Source organism: Lissotriton vulgaris, chromosome 3_1 (assembly GCF_964263255.1).
Source record: "Lissotriton vulgaris chromosome 3_1, aLisVul1.2, whole genome shotgun sequence".
Lineage (NCBI taxonomy): Eukaryota > Metazoa > Chordata > Amphibia > Caudata > Salamandridae > Lissotriton > Lissotriton vulgaris.
In genome coordinates this window covers 1171459358-1171474676 of record NC_141689.1, presented here as the reverse complement: position 1 = coordinate 1171474676, position 15319 = coordinate 1171459358, and positions in this window count along the sequence as shown.

Sequence of the window (15319 nt, the reverse complement as noted above, 5' to 3'; positions counted from 1 at the left end):
TTGACCTCACTAGCCACATATTCTGGAAAGGAGCTCTGGTTTATCGCCCCCAGGACCAAACCCAGATTTTCCGCTCATTCTCCAAGAATTGCTAGCTCCCCAACTTAAATCCAATGAAGACTTTATTCTTCTAGGGGATTTTAACATCCATGTAGACCAGCCTACATTACCTGAATCCTACTCCCTTATCACCGACCTGTCAAACCTAGGTCTAGAGTTAAAAAACACTGGACCCACGCACAGGGGTGGTCACACGCTAGACCTTGTCCTCTCCAACTGCTCCAAGCTCACCTGCCTCCCAGCAAGAGAGATTCTATGGACAGACCACTTTCTTTTAGAAATCTTACTCTCAACTCCCAAAAGACCTACTAATAAAGCACCCTCCCTTCCGACTTGGCGCCGCCAATGGCATAAAATTTCCTTAAGTAACCTACAGGAAATTTGGGTACAACCCATCATACTAGCAGAAGACACAGTAGATACAGCATTGGCAAAATTCACTGGCTCAATCAAGCGAGCCATTGATACCCTGGCCCCTCTAAAACTATACAAAGAGTATCCCTCCTCTAAACAAGAAAGTTGGTATACTCAGGAGTTAAGGGAGGAAAAACAGAAATGTAGGCAAGCCGAGAAAAAATGGAGGAAACATAAGACCGAGGAGACTAGAGCGGTCTTCCTTCATGCTCAATCTAAATACTATAAAAACATCAGGCAGGCTAGAAAAAAATCGCCTTTTGCAACAGCTAGAAGAAGCTGCTAACTGTCCCAAGGAGCTTTTTAAAATCCTTCAAAACTTTGTTAAACCCGCCGCATGTGAGAGCTCTGATGAGTTCTCACAGACCTTATGCGACGAGATATCATCTTTCTTCGAGAGTAAAATAAATACTATATATGAAAAAATAGTGGCTGCCAATAACAGCACGAATGACATCAATAAGATCACACCTCCAACCCCGCCTAAAGATAATGCACATCCACTATCATCCTTCCCCCTAATTGAAAGTACAGAGCTCCCTCATCTCTTTACTCATATCAAATCAGGATCTCCAAATGACCTCCTCCCTGCTAAGATGGTTCCTCCTCTGATCCCTCTCCTGGGCCCTTTCATACAGAATGTCATTAACATCTCCCTTACTAAAGGACAAGTCCCAGCAGATTGGAAAAGGGCGGTGGTAAACCCAATGCGTAAGAAAGCTGCATCCCCATGGACCGACCTTTCCAACCTGCGTCCCATCTCACTCCTGCCATACATCAGCAAGATAGCTGAGAAGCATGTGAACACCTATCTGTCACAACATCTCGAAGCGACGGAGGGCCTGGACTATTCTCAATCTGGTTTCAGGCCGAACCACAGCACCGAATCAGCCCTCCAAACAGTGACCAATAACATCAGAATGGCACTGGATGAAGGCAGCTCTATGATTCTGGTGCTGTTGGATCTCTCCGCCGCTTTCGATACGGTGTCTCACAAAGTGCTTCTTGAGCGACTAAAGGACGTAGGACTGGAAGGTGTGGCTCTGGCATGGATGGAAAGCTTTCTGTCAGGCCGTTCTCAAGAGGTCAGGCTGGGCTCCCACAAATCCATCCATAGGGAGCTCAATAAGGGAGTGCCACAGGGTTCTTGCTTAAGCCCTACACTTTTTAACGTGTATGTGGCTCCCCTGGCCAACCTAGCAAGATCATTTGGGTTTACACCGGTGTCGTACGCCGACGACACCCAACTCCTCTTTCCCTTTAAAGACCTGACACCTGCAATAAAAAGATCTTTTGCAGAGGGAATGAGAGCAATATCTGCATGGATGTCATCAAACTGTCTCCAATGCAACATAGGAAAAACGGAGGTCATGTTGTTTGGACAAGCAGCAACACACTGGACACCTGATTGGTGGCCCCTGGAATTAGGTCCTGTCCCTAGCCCTAAAAACACGGTGAAAAACCTTGGAGTGCTATTAGATCAGACACTCACTTACAAGGACCACGTAAATCAGGTGGCTAGTACCTGTTTTCGAGCCATCGGAATGCTAAGAAGAGTGTTTCCCTATCTGCCAGACTGCCACAGGAAAACACTTGTGCAGGCATTAGTCATCAGCAGAGTGGATTACTGTAACGGCCTTCTATTAGGAGCAAATGAAGGGCAGTTTAAAAAGTTACAGGTGATCCAAAACACGGCAGCAAGGGTAGTCCTCAATGCTCCCCCCAGGACTCCCTCCCTCCCACTGCTGATTAGGCTCCACTGGTTACCAGTGAGGAAGCGAGTGCAGTTTAAGACCCTATGCACTATCCACAAAAGTGTGATAGGCAAAGGCCCAAAATATCTAGCCAAAATCTTCCAGCCATATGCCCCTGGACGAACCCTGCGCTCTGGCAACCAGCAGCTTCTGCAGGTGCCTAAAACACAAAAAGTCCAGACAAGGAGGGCGAGCTCTGGCCCATCTAGGACCAAAGCTTTGGAATTCCCTACCTCTCGAGATGAGAACACTCACTAATCATCTGACCTTCCGTAAGGTCTTAAAAACACATCTATTCCCCAGTAACTGATCCCCCTCTGTTAATATGTACCATTCATCTATCCATAATCATCTGAGGATATTCTTACTGGCAAAGCGCGGAGATACCCCTCCGGGGGTCTATTCAGGCGCTATAGAAGAATATAAAATAAAAAATAAAATAAATAAATAAATAAGTAGGTAACTGAACTTTGGAGGGGCCCCTCAGGAAGCACTACAGGGAAAGATTACAAATTAGCTTGAACTTTTGCACCTGCTAAGTGCTTTCCGTTTTGTAAAATTCGTTTTTGTGCAATTTCGCGAGATCGAACTCAGAATCCGTGAATTTGTGCAAATTAGCAGATTGGTTTTTTTGCGTGTTGGCTGGGTTTTTTGCGTCTTTGCAAGCCGCTTGCAGCACACGGACCGCAAAGTTACCCATGCGGTCGCACATGGGTGCGGCCATCTTGTGCGCATTGCGTATTTCTGGTTCGGGGCACTATTGGCAATCTTGCGTTGTGTGCGGCGCGCTATTACGAGTTCGCCTGTGTTTTTGCGTGCTCGCGGGGAAAATATCGCGCAAACTTACCCACTCGGTCCTCTATGGGCGTGGCCATCTTGTTTTTCATTCATTGCTACGGTTTTTGGGCATTCTACCTTTCTATCCATCTTACATATTTGTAATCCTATGTTTTTCTGAACTTTTTTTGCTTTTTTTTGCTTATTATCTATCTCTACAACTTCCTACATCTATATTTTGTGTTTTTTAAAACTTTTTGTTACATTATTACCTACTTTATTTCTTTCGCTCTCTCTCTTACTTTTTTTCACACCTATTCTTCTTTCCTTTTTCTTGTGCCCAAGACCATGGCAAAAGGAGCCGACAAGGGCAAGGGGAAGGGCCCAGCACACCGTACCCAGCTCCCTTGAGGGCGTTTGAGGGGGGAGCTAGTCCAGGCCCGGGAGATCTTCTCTGCGGTTGAGGTGGCCGCCTTGATGGTGTTTGTGCAAGTTCACCTCCCTAAGACCTTGGCAGCAGGTGGGCGGATTGCTTCCGGTTACGGCCTCCGGGAGCGTCGCCAGCTGTGGGAGAAGGTGTGCCGGCGCATGTGGAAGGAGTCTGGGGTCCGGCTCACCTACCAGCAAGCGACGCACCGGTGGACTGACATCCTGGACCGGGAGCATGATATGCTCGACCTGCTAGGATTGGAGATCCCTGGCCTTGGTAAGTAGCTATTTAATAACTACTTTTTTTCTTTTGCTCTATTATATTGCTAATCTATTTCTTTCCTGAAGAGTATGAATGCTGTTGATTCGATTACATTGCAGGTAAATTAATCTTTAAAAAGCTTCTGTCATTGCAGGTGCTCGCCTGGTTATTGGCGTTGCTATTATGCTTACTTGTTTGCAACTTTTTACTCATTTGAGAGCATTACTGAGTAATGGTAGAGACAGTACACTCAAGTCTAGTCCTTCTTTGTACTCCTGCTGCTGCCACTTTGAAGAGTTAGTGGTGGATTGATACGTTGAGTATAATATTTATTACTTGTTATAGGACATTTGTTAGTGGTCTGCAATCATGATGACGGTTTGTGTCTGTCAAGAGACGTCTCGTGCTGCTGAGTGATGGCAGTCGTACTAGAACCTTTTTGTTGTTGGTGTAGTTAGTGAATTACATAACATTCCTATTAGACGGACTGCGAATCCTGCAATACTGTACTACTATCCTCCTAGTTGACCAGATCAGATGCAATTGTTGTTAATTTGTTTCCCCAACATAATTTTAGATTGTGTTCAAAGAAATCAAATATTTCCCAAAAAACAATCATCCATGTTGTGTTTCTTTATTTCATGTTCACCAGAAGCTCCCAGGGGCAAGATGGCGACGGCGACTGAGGCTCCGGTGGAAGAAGTTGGACAGGATCAGTCCCTTGCAGGCTCTTCTGCTGGCCCCAGTAAGTTGTTCTATTGTTATATTAATACTTATACTTCCCTAACTTTTACAGCTCCTATTCATTACAAACTGTTTCCTAATAATTCTATGTTTTACAAAATAGTCTTTGATCTTCTTCTAATGTAGACTACTTTCTACATTCTTATCCTACCTCTACCATCACTCTCTGTGCTAATACTATTTACGATTATGAGTCGGTCTGTGTAGGAAGCTAAGCTTGCCCAGTCGGCAAACCGTGTGAAACAAAACTCTGATCCAGCAATAGCTGTAGGCACTGAGTGCAGTTCTCTGGGTTGCCCTTGCTGTCTATTCCAGTCTTCTTAATGTAAGTGCTTTGACAATTTCCAACAACAAAATGTCATTGTTTACACCAAGTAAAAGGTAGCAGTTGCCTTTTTGATTTGAGAAGAGCACATCCCATACTGCTAGTGTTTCAGGTACTATTCTGCACACAAAGAAGTATGGACAAGAGAAATAGGACATTGTTGATGATAGGTGCAGTTCGACTTTCGACATAGCTCAGTCCGAACAGAAGTTGAACCCCCAATCCCCTGACCGACTATCTAGTGTGTCTGACCAATGATTTTATGACTCCGAAGAACAGAAGAAGACTACCGCCGAGTCCTGGCCTATCTGAGTCACTGAAACATGACTGCAAAGTGCAGTAGTTCAAACCCTTCCACTCACTCACTCGTGAACAAAAACCACACAGTGTTTGTTAGTTTTAAAGTTTTATTTTCAATTAAGAAATGAAAACAATATTTCTTTATTTTTAAAAGCGTAGTATTCGGAGCTAGCAATGGTGATGGATGAAGACGACGTTAAAGTTTAATCAACATTCCCATGAATTAAATTACTATGACTCAAACTTAATAATAGTTAACAGACACATGAAATTATTAGAATAACTGTGCGGGAGCCCCCACCTTCTTTAAAGTACTTAAAGTACTGCTGGTGATGACTTACTAGTAGTCGGTGAATCATCTGGCAGAAGGGCAATGGAATCTTCTTTCTCTAATGAGAAAAATGGTGTACGTTAAGCAAGCATTCATCAGTTGTCATAAGAAGAAGTGTAGCATTTAATGGAATAAGCATATAAAAGGTTAACACTTCCTCCCCAAAACCGTTACTTTTTTTCAATCCCAGTAATAAAAAATGTGTTATGTAACATTTTCTTCCATTACGAGACAAAATAGGGGGTTGTGTATGGCATCTGAAAATATGACATGTTTTTCCTAGGCGTCACAACATCTGATGCGGCACAGATGACCACCAGTGCCGGGGCCAGCAGTGTTGAGGGGTCCACTCTGGATGCGGGCGACACCAACAGGAGGAGCTGGGGGGGAAGACTCAGCGGCGGCGGACGTTGGTAAGTTATTATACTCCTTACTAATTGAAATGTTTTTGAATAGGCTCGCAAAGGAGTGTATGATGTACTGTACAGTAGTACACAGTACACTAGTATAAGTAGACTGTAATGTTAAGAACACTTACTAATTTAGAACTACTTTTTGGGCTACTATCACGGAGAAGACAGTCAACCTTGACTTGTAATAGCATTAGCTGCGGTACTTCTCGGGTAACTAATGGCCCCCTCTATTTCACTTCAACTCAGCTGGCAAATTTTTATTGTGAAGCCAAGTCATATCAGATGTAGTTTAGGGATGTGAAGAACGAAAAGTTAAAGAAGGGTGAAACGAAGGACGAGCGAGTCTTAATATTTATGACTGTAAAGAATGGTTTTGTTGAAAGCAATTCAAGATAAGAAGACGGCGGTTTCCAAAATATAATGAAACGGGTGTTAGTTGGTTGTTGACAAAAAGAAATTTTGGTACATTTGAGACATTAAGAAGAATCATAGACGTACTTTGAAAGCCTGGATGTTATCTTCTTTATCCTCATTGATAGCATAGGTGTATGATGTAGTAGAGCAGACGCTGAGTGGATGAAGTATGGCCAGTGGCAGTGCCGCCCCTATAGAAAAGTAAGACATTCCTATCCCCACCTGCATGTACTGCTTAAAGTACTGCAAGTCTGCATCGCCTGTGTCTGTGTTTCTTGGATGAAAGCTGAGTGAGCTGCCATCATGGCGGCTACCACCAGTTCACGTACCAGTAATTTCTTTTGCAACACAAGAGAAAAAAGTAAAAAAAGGCCTTTTTTTAGTACTCTCTGACTATGTATGTAGTAGTGAGTCCACCCATAGTGCTGCTAGTGGAATTCCTGAAACTCCCAGTAATGTCACAGGCTTACAAAGACGGCGGAAAGATACATGCCAAAATGTTATACTGTTACAACAGGTATCGGTGCACACGTCGCCTTTTACAGAGTAAATGCTGTAGGTAATCAAACTAGTTCGTTTCCAGTTGATTTAAATAAGAAAGCAACAATAATCATAATAATGCTTTAAATCTGCCCACATCGAACATGAGATCTTACCTTTCAAAGTACTCTTTGATGGCCTTACCATCCTAGCCGATGCAGTTATTTACAATCCCCCTGGACAACAAGCCAGCCTTGGCGCCAAACTATTGAATCAACTCTTGCCACTTTGTCTAAAACACAAAAACGATATGATTGTTGCCGATTTTAACATCCACTATGAAAAAATGGATGCCTCGGGAACCTCCCAACTGGAATCCGACATGGGAATTCTCCAACTCAGGCAGTGGGCCCCATGCACACCACCAGCCACACACTAGACCTACTATTCACCAACATCGAATCCACCAATATAAGAGAGGTCCACCCACTACCCTGGTCGGACCACTCACTTATATCCTTCTCACTCATCCTTCCCGGTAAATCTCTGAAACCCAAGACAGCCCCTCACATCTCTAAACGAGATTGGAGGCTAATTAACGAATCCAACTTTGAGATAAATTTTCTAAAAGACAATGTCAAACTATCGGAGGACTCCCCTATCCGTAACGACGTCTCCCTATTAGACGCGGGTATACTGCAAACATTAAACAAACTAGCCCCGATGCGGGAATCCAGAAAATAAACCATAACAGAGAAATGGTATACTTCCAGCCTTAAAAACCTCAAAAAGGAATGCCAAAAAATGAACACCTATGGAGGCAGTCCAAAGACAGTGAAGCGAGACAAAACTACGTCCACAAACGGAAGCAGTATATTCTCGCCTTCAAACACGCAAAAAAGGACTACTTTACCCAGTGCATTCAAGAAAACTGTAATTCAGCGAAAGAACTATTTAAAATAGTGAAGGAGCTCAGCAAACTATCTAGCACCTCACAAACACTCACCCCCTCGACCGAGGCCTGTGAGCGTATCAGCACGTTCTTCTCTGAAAAAATCAAGAAAATATATTCTACCTTCACCCCCCAAAACATCAGTTACTCAGACAACCCATCTAAAACTGCCACGTCACCAGAAGTGCCTACAGATCCACTAGACTTAGGAACTGGACCCCGCCTAACCAGCTTCGAACCACTCTCTACAGATGAGGTCCTAGCAGCTTTGAACACAGTTAAATCTGGATCCCCCTCAGACCCTTGTCCCCACTTCGTGTTCTCAAAAATTTCACCCACGCTCTGTCCCCTAATCACCCAACTTTTCAATAAATCGTTAGTCACTGCCACCTTCCCTGATGCCTGGAAGCATGCCTCTGTGACCCCCCCTTCTGAAGAAAGCGGGACATGATATTCTCAACCCAGAGAATTACAGACCCATCTCCCAGCTTCCCTACCTCTCTAAAGCCCTGGAGAAACTGATCAATATACAGCTGACCAGGTATCTCGAAAGCAATTCCCTTCTGGATCCCTCCCAGACTGGTTTTAGAGCCAATAACAGCACAGAGGCAACGTTGCTGGCAGTGTCGGACAGTATCAGATCCTCCACCGATCAAGGTGGAGCGGTGGCACTGATATTGCTCGACATGTCAGAGGCATTTGACACGGTACCCCACGACTGCCTGCTAAACATACTCCGGAGCAAGGGAGTTCAATCCATAGCATTGAACTGGATACACTCTTTCCTGAGTAATCGTACCCAGGCAGTACACATGGGCCAGTTCCACTCAAGACCTAACCCCATCGGCTGCGGGGTGCCACAGGGCGCCTCTCTGAGCCCCACCCTTTTCAATGTCTATATTTCATCTCTGGCCGACATTGGAAGGAAGTGGGGCATTGGCATCTGCTCCTACGCGGACGATACGCAGCTGATGGTGGCCATGGACGAAGGACCTGATGTAACTAAAACCAAGCTACACAACTGCCTGTCCGAAATGGCACACTGGATGCAGAAGCATTGCCAGAAACTGAATGCAGGCAAATCGGAGATTCTTCTGTTCGGTGGAGCCAAACGTGTGTGGGACGCCACATGGTGGCCACCTTCACTGGGAGCACCCCCCACCCCTAAGCAACATGCCAGGAACTTGGGAATCATCATGGATGACGCCCTGTCCAAAAGGACCACGTCCGATCTCTTTGTGGCAAGGGCTTTGCCATACTAAAACTTCTCGCCAAAATATTCCCCTGGATACTCCTGGACTGCAGACGATCCGTCACACAGGCCCTATTGGCCAGTCGCCTAGACTATGGCAATGCACTATTTGAAGGGATGAACGAGCAGTTATTCTCCCGCTTACAGGTTCTACAAAACCAGGTGGCCAAACTCATCCTCAACACAGGTAAACGAGACTCGGCATCGGAGTGCTTAAGGAAACTTCATTGGCTCCCGATGCGCCAGAGGGCTGCCTTCAAACTGCTTAGCCATGCCCACAGGACCTTACATAGAACTGGCCCTACGATTCTCCAAGGGAAGATCGAATTCTACGTGCCCAATTGGAACCTACGCTCATGCCAATCAGCCTTGGCTAAAACCAAACGCATCTACAAAGTCAGAACAGGCGGCCGCTCCTTTTCCTACCTTGCAGCAAAAAGGTGGAATGAGCTCCCTTTTGACCTGAGACATACCACAAATTATCTCCAGTTCCGAAGAAAACTAAAAACGCATCTCTTCCCCAATCCTTAACTTCTCAGCACACGCCTCAGCAGTCCTCCTGGTATATAGCGTCGTGATATCCCACGGGATGAGTGTCGCGCTTTACAAAAACTGCAAATAAATAAATAAATACAATAATAGAGTCTGCATAATCTAATTGCAGCCCAACGGCATTCTGGATAATGTAGGAATTGGCGCCAAAGACAGCACATGGATACCAACATGATCCTTTTATCGCAACCCTTTTAGCAGGCAGTATTTCATGAATTACAAATTTACTATTCTTAACGCATTCATTGCAGCACAATTGTGCAAATTACTGGCATCGGCCTAACTCATAGCATAATACTTTGAATTCATTTTTACATGCGAGCATAGGATAGCTTTTCATGAATTAAAACGTACGTATCTATTTGACACCAATTCAGCCTCATTGTATTGTACTTTTCAATTGCATGTCTACATTATGACTTCAACAATAGTGGTCTTATTGACTACCTAGAATAACCAACTTCAGCAGGGGTGCATGGGCACTCGAGAAAATAATGAAAGCCCATTGGAATCTTCTAGTGGTCGATCCAGTAATAGGAGACCGGGTAGGAGTCAGACCACAGATAACATATCGACAAGCAAGATCATTAAGAGATAGGTTGGTCCATAGCTACCTTACTGAAGATACTCAAACACAGTGGTTACGAATGCCTAATGGCTTCTCAACCTGCGGTAGTTGGAAAGCAGATCGCAATGGTAAGAATTGTAAAGAATATACTATAGGCACCAAACAGAAACGACCAATTAAACACATCATTAATTGTAATAGTGATTTTACCATCTGCGTGCTGGAGTGCCCATGTGGCCTCCAGTATGTGGGCAGCACTAAACTCCCACTCAAGCGGAAAATAGTACAACATCTACGTGCCATAACGAACTAAGATCATAATTATCCGCTTGCACGCCACTATACGGAGTTCATAAGAGCAACAACAGCAGCCTAAGTTTTTTTGGTGTAGAAAGAATACCAAAACAAATAAGGGGCAGGGACCCAGAAAGACAAGTAAGGGTCCTTAAATCCAGGTTTATTGTAAACCTGGTCTGCAAAATGCCTAAAGGACTTAACAGTGGGGAGGAGTTGGCCACACATATATGCTCATAAGGTATATAAGTAGCCCAGTAATCTCTCGGGTGAGAGTAGTTGTTTCCTGAACAGAAGTATGTTAGGATTTGAAAAATGATGGTATTTTAAAATTTTATAATTTGCACTTTTAAATAAATCGTGTAAGACATTTGTTGTACTGGGTGAGAATATACATGCTTAGGCCAATTTAGGCAATATATGAATGTATTCCACAATTGTGGAGTCTCATGGTGAAGCAAAGTTTGTCTTTCAGTAGCACTGTAGGTATCGCCCGTATGTCCCAGATTTATGCACAATTTTTAGACACTATAAGAACATTAATTATTAAAATAAATACATTCTAAATTGATACTTGTATAGCGCACTACTCACCCGCAAGGGTCTCAAGGTGCTTGTACGAATACCGCTGTGGAACCCATCCTGGCTTTCCCTGTGAGGCGTCCACTCCTGGGCACCCCCAAGGTGGAGGCCAGGCATCCTTAGCGTTGTGGGGGCCGTTGTGGAGATTAAGCAAGCTATTGCCCAGAGTTGCAGAGTGGGACTCCATGATTAGAATAGGCACCGAGGCGAGAATTACCAGGTCCATAGAATTTTGAGCCCAAGACCCGCCGAGGCGGGGAATTGAACCCTGGTCCCGGGCTAGACCTCTGCATCAGGGTCTGCCGCTCTAATCATTGAGCCACACTTCTCCACTCACACACTCACGGTTTCCCCTCACATTCCCACCACCAAGCAATTGGATAAAGGATTTTATCCTGTATTTCCGGAGGATTAACCCATTGCTGGCCATGGTTTATTATAACAACATAAACTTATGAGAGAACACACAAACATACAGAGATAAGACCACTATTGTTGAAGTCATAATGTAGATATGCAATTGAAAAGCACAATACAATGAGGCTAAATTGGTGTCAAATAGATATGTACGTTTTAATTTATGAAAAGCTATCCTATGCTCGCATGTAAAAATGAATTCAAAGCATTATGATAGGAGTTAGGCTGATGCCTGTAATTTGCGCAATTGTGCTGCAATGAATGCGTTAAGAATAGTACATTTGTAATTCATGAAATACTGCCTGCCAAAAGGGTTGCGATAAAATGATCATGTTGGTATTGGTGTGCCGTCTATGGTGCCAATTCCTACATTATCCAGAAAGCCGTTGGGCTGCAATTAGATTATGCATACTCTATTATTTTAAAGCATTATTATGATTATTGCTGCTTTCTTATTTAAATGAATTGGAAACTTTATATTTACAAATGTATTTTATTTTGTTGTGTACGCAATTATGGGGCTTTAATAGGCTAATCTGAATACTCTTTCAACAATACGCTTTCTTTAAAATATGGGTTCACTGTGTAAATTGCTTAAACTACATGCCTAAAATTGATTAAATATTGTTTTGATTAGTGGCATAAACATTTTGTGGCATAAATGTTGTACCTAATATGTACGTTTTACCAATAATGCAAACTGGTTACGAGGTACATGGAATATAGTATCTCTTCTATGTTTATGAACTTGAAAGCGTATTTCTACGGAAATGTAAACACAGGAAGTTACTTGATAAAGGCAAATTCCGAAACGCGTCGTCCTTGCTGATTAGTGCACAATAATGTTTTTATGCCGGTTTCCTTGTGTGATCTCCTTCCATCCCAGGATAATTGGTTTGGAGTAGAAGAAAGGTGTGCATTACAGGGTGGCTGCTGCTGCTACCGACGGCATCAATGTTACAGGAAGGGGACTGCAGCTTCTTGTGGAGTGGAGATATATATATATATATATATATATATATATATATATTCACTGAAAAAACCATGGGTTATAGACCATATATCCATATATAGTTAGGAATTAGCATTTACAAAACCTTATTTTACTCACACAAAACCATTGAAATTCCATATATAGTTAGTTGCACTAACTATATATCGCGCACCCGCAATCCACTGCTGATGATGTCACATATTACATCATTCATGACATGGTCAGTGACATCACTGATGACATCACTGATGACAACATCCATTGACTGCATGTTTCTGTAAGGTTAAAATATGTCTTACATATTGAAGAATGAGTGGATGAATAAGTGTCTGGATGAAGGATTTAGTAGGTGCATGACTGACTGTATGAGTGAGTGATTAAATGTGTCTCACTGAGTGCATGGGTAAGTGACTAAACTGTCTTAATTTGTGCATCATTATGTCTGTTGTTCTGTAAACTGCTGCATGTGTTAATCAGTAGCTATATGAGTAACTATATGGGTTATTGATTGATTGACAAAGTATTTGTATGGGAGACTGAGTGTGTGTGTGGCTGGCTGGGAGATGTGTGACTCTGTGCAGATCAATGTGTTCTTGTATCAATGATTGTATAAGAGAGTAAGTATGTGTTAGTATATGTTTGAAAATGTAAGGTACTCTATGTTTAACTGTATTGATTAGAAAATGGAAGTGTGATTGATTCTTTACAGGACTGACTAGGTGTGTGAGTAACTCCATGGATGAGTGGCAGAGTGTGAGTGTCTATATTGGTATATGAGTTCATATGATAGTGTTGTAAAGATGAGTGATTGTATGTATGAATGATTGTATGAATGAGTGAATCTGTGTGTAGACATAGGAATCAGTGAGTGCGTATATAGTAACTAGTATTGGTGTGTCAATGGTTTAAAAAATTATATTCTGTATTTTACACTGGATGTAACAGAGGTTATATTAAAGTGTGAGGAGATGCATTGTATTGTCACATGAATGATATCATCAATGATGTCATCAGTGATGTCATTTGAGATGTCATCAGTGATGTCATTTGAGATGTTATCAGTGATGTCATTTGAGATGTCATCAGTGATGTCATTTGAGATGTCATCAGTGATGTCATTTGAGATGTCATCAGTGATGTCATCAGTGATGTCATTTGAGATGTCATCAGTGATGTCATCAGTGATGTCACTGACCATGTCATGAATGATGTAATATGTGACATCATCAGCAGTGGATTGCGGGTGCGCGATATATAGTTAGAGCAACTAACTATATATGGAATTTCAATGGTTTTGTGTGAGTAAAATAAGGTTTTGTAAATGCTAATTCCTAACTATATATGGTCTATAACCCATGGTTTTTTCAGTGAATTTTCAAGGTTTTGTAAATGCTAATTCCTAACTATATATGGTCTATAACCTATGTTTTTTTTCAGTGAATTTCAATGGTTTTTTAATAGCAAATATCAAAAGCTTTAAAATGTCAAGTACGTGGTAGGTAAAAACATTTTCGTGTTTATGCACGCTGATGTGCTTTGAACGCTGCCCCCCCCCTCCCCCTCTTTTCTTTTAGGAGTATTTTCTGTTTGCAGATAGTGAAGGGTAGGTAACGCAGGCCTTTGCCCCCGTTGTAATCCGTCGTGCCTGCTTCCCTCTCCATTTGATCGATTGTTATCCAAGCATTTACTGTTTTGGAATTGGTTCTCTTTGGTTCATTCTCTATTTACAAACAAGCACAGAGTCACAATACTCTGTTTAGTCTTTGCAGATAGTGAAAAATCGTTAGAAAAAACAAAAGGAATCAAGCAAAATCAGTAGGCCACTAATGGGATCTCTTTTAGACCTCGCTAAAATAGAAACATTAGGAACAACCCCTCATGATAAATATGAAACTAGTGAGAGGAACTGAGCTCGACGCCATGATGGCTGTAAGACAGCTCGGCTCCGCCGCCCACCCCGCCCAAAATAACGACAAACCCTATGCAAATATTATAAATATATACAACACACCAGCAAAGTAACAGGGTAAAACTTTTATTAAATAACTATTTACATGGCAGCCTGCTGCAACATCGATCCAAATGCATGCCGCCGTTCCCGGGATTTCTCTCCGACTACTCTGCAGCCTACGAGATGGAGAGGCCGGGGCGTTGACTAGGCGGGGCCTCCAGCCGCAACCACAGCGCCAACGATCGCTGCTGACGGAGGGGAGCCTTGCCGGTGAGAGCAACTGATCTGAAGAACAGCTGCCTGCGGTGCCTCCCTGAGCCGCTTGACGGAGGCCCCCCGATGGGCGGTGTGGTGGCGCGGACTCGGAGGGGGCGCTTGGCTCCTGCCCCCTCCCCAAGTCTTGTTGCCCTGGTGTGGCCTGAGATCGCCCCCGACATAGGTGGCCGGCTCCCGGGGTCAGGCGGAACTTGTTGCCTTTTGATGCCTATTCCATTCTGGACCTTGTCTACAATCCGTTTGACCTGAAGACACGTCCTGCGGTGCCCTGGTCCAACCATCACATATACCTGTGCCAGGAGACGGCGTGGGGTGCACTGGAAGGGAGAGGCGGTGCGAACGAGCCTCCCCCACCTTCCCAGGTGGAGGTTTCTCAGCTACACCCCAGCGCTTCACTCGACAAGCTGGGCTGCGCCCGCTCCTGCGGCACAGTGCCTCGCTCGGCCAGCTGAATTACGCCTGCTCTTGCTATTACAGCGTCTCACCCGCCATCCGGCTGAATTGCACCCACTCTTGCGGTACAGCGACAGGCGGCTGCCACGGAGCTCAGGAAATGGCGGTCGGCTCCACAGACTTGGGCCTGGCCTGCAAGGATGGCTCTGGGCAACCCTGGAACTCGGACGCTTGACTGCTAGGGCATGGGCCCCATTCCCAAAAGCGTCCCCTCAGCCTTGAAGATTCTACAAGAGTCACCGGGGCCCCCGACTCCCGCAGACTTCCGGTGGGGAGCGACTGCCATGATTGCTCGCGGAGTAGCCACGACGTAGCCACAGGGTGC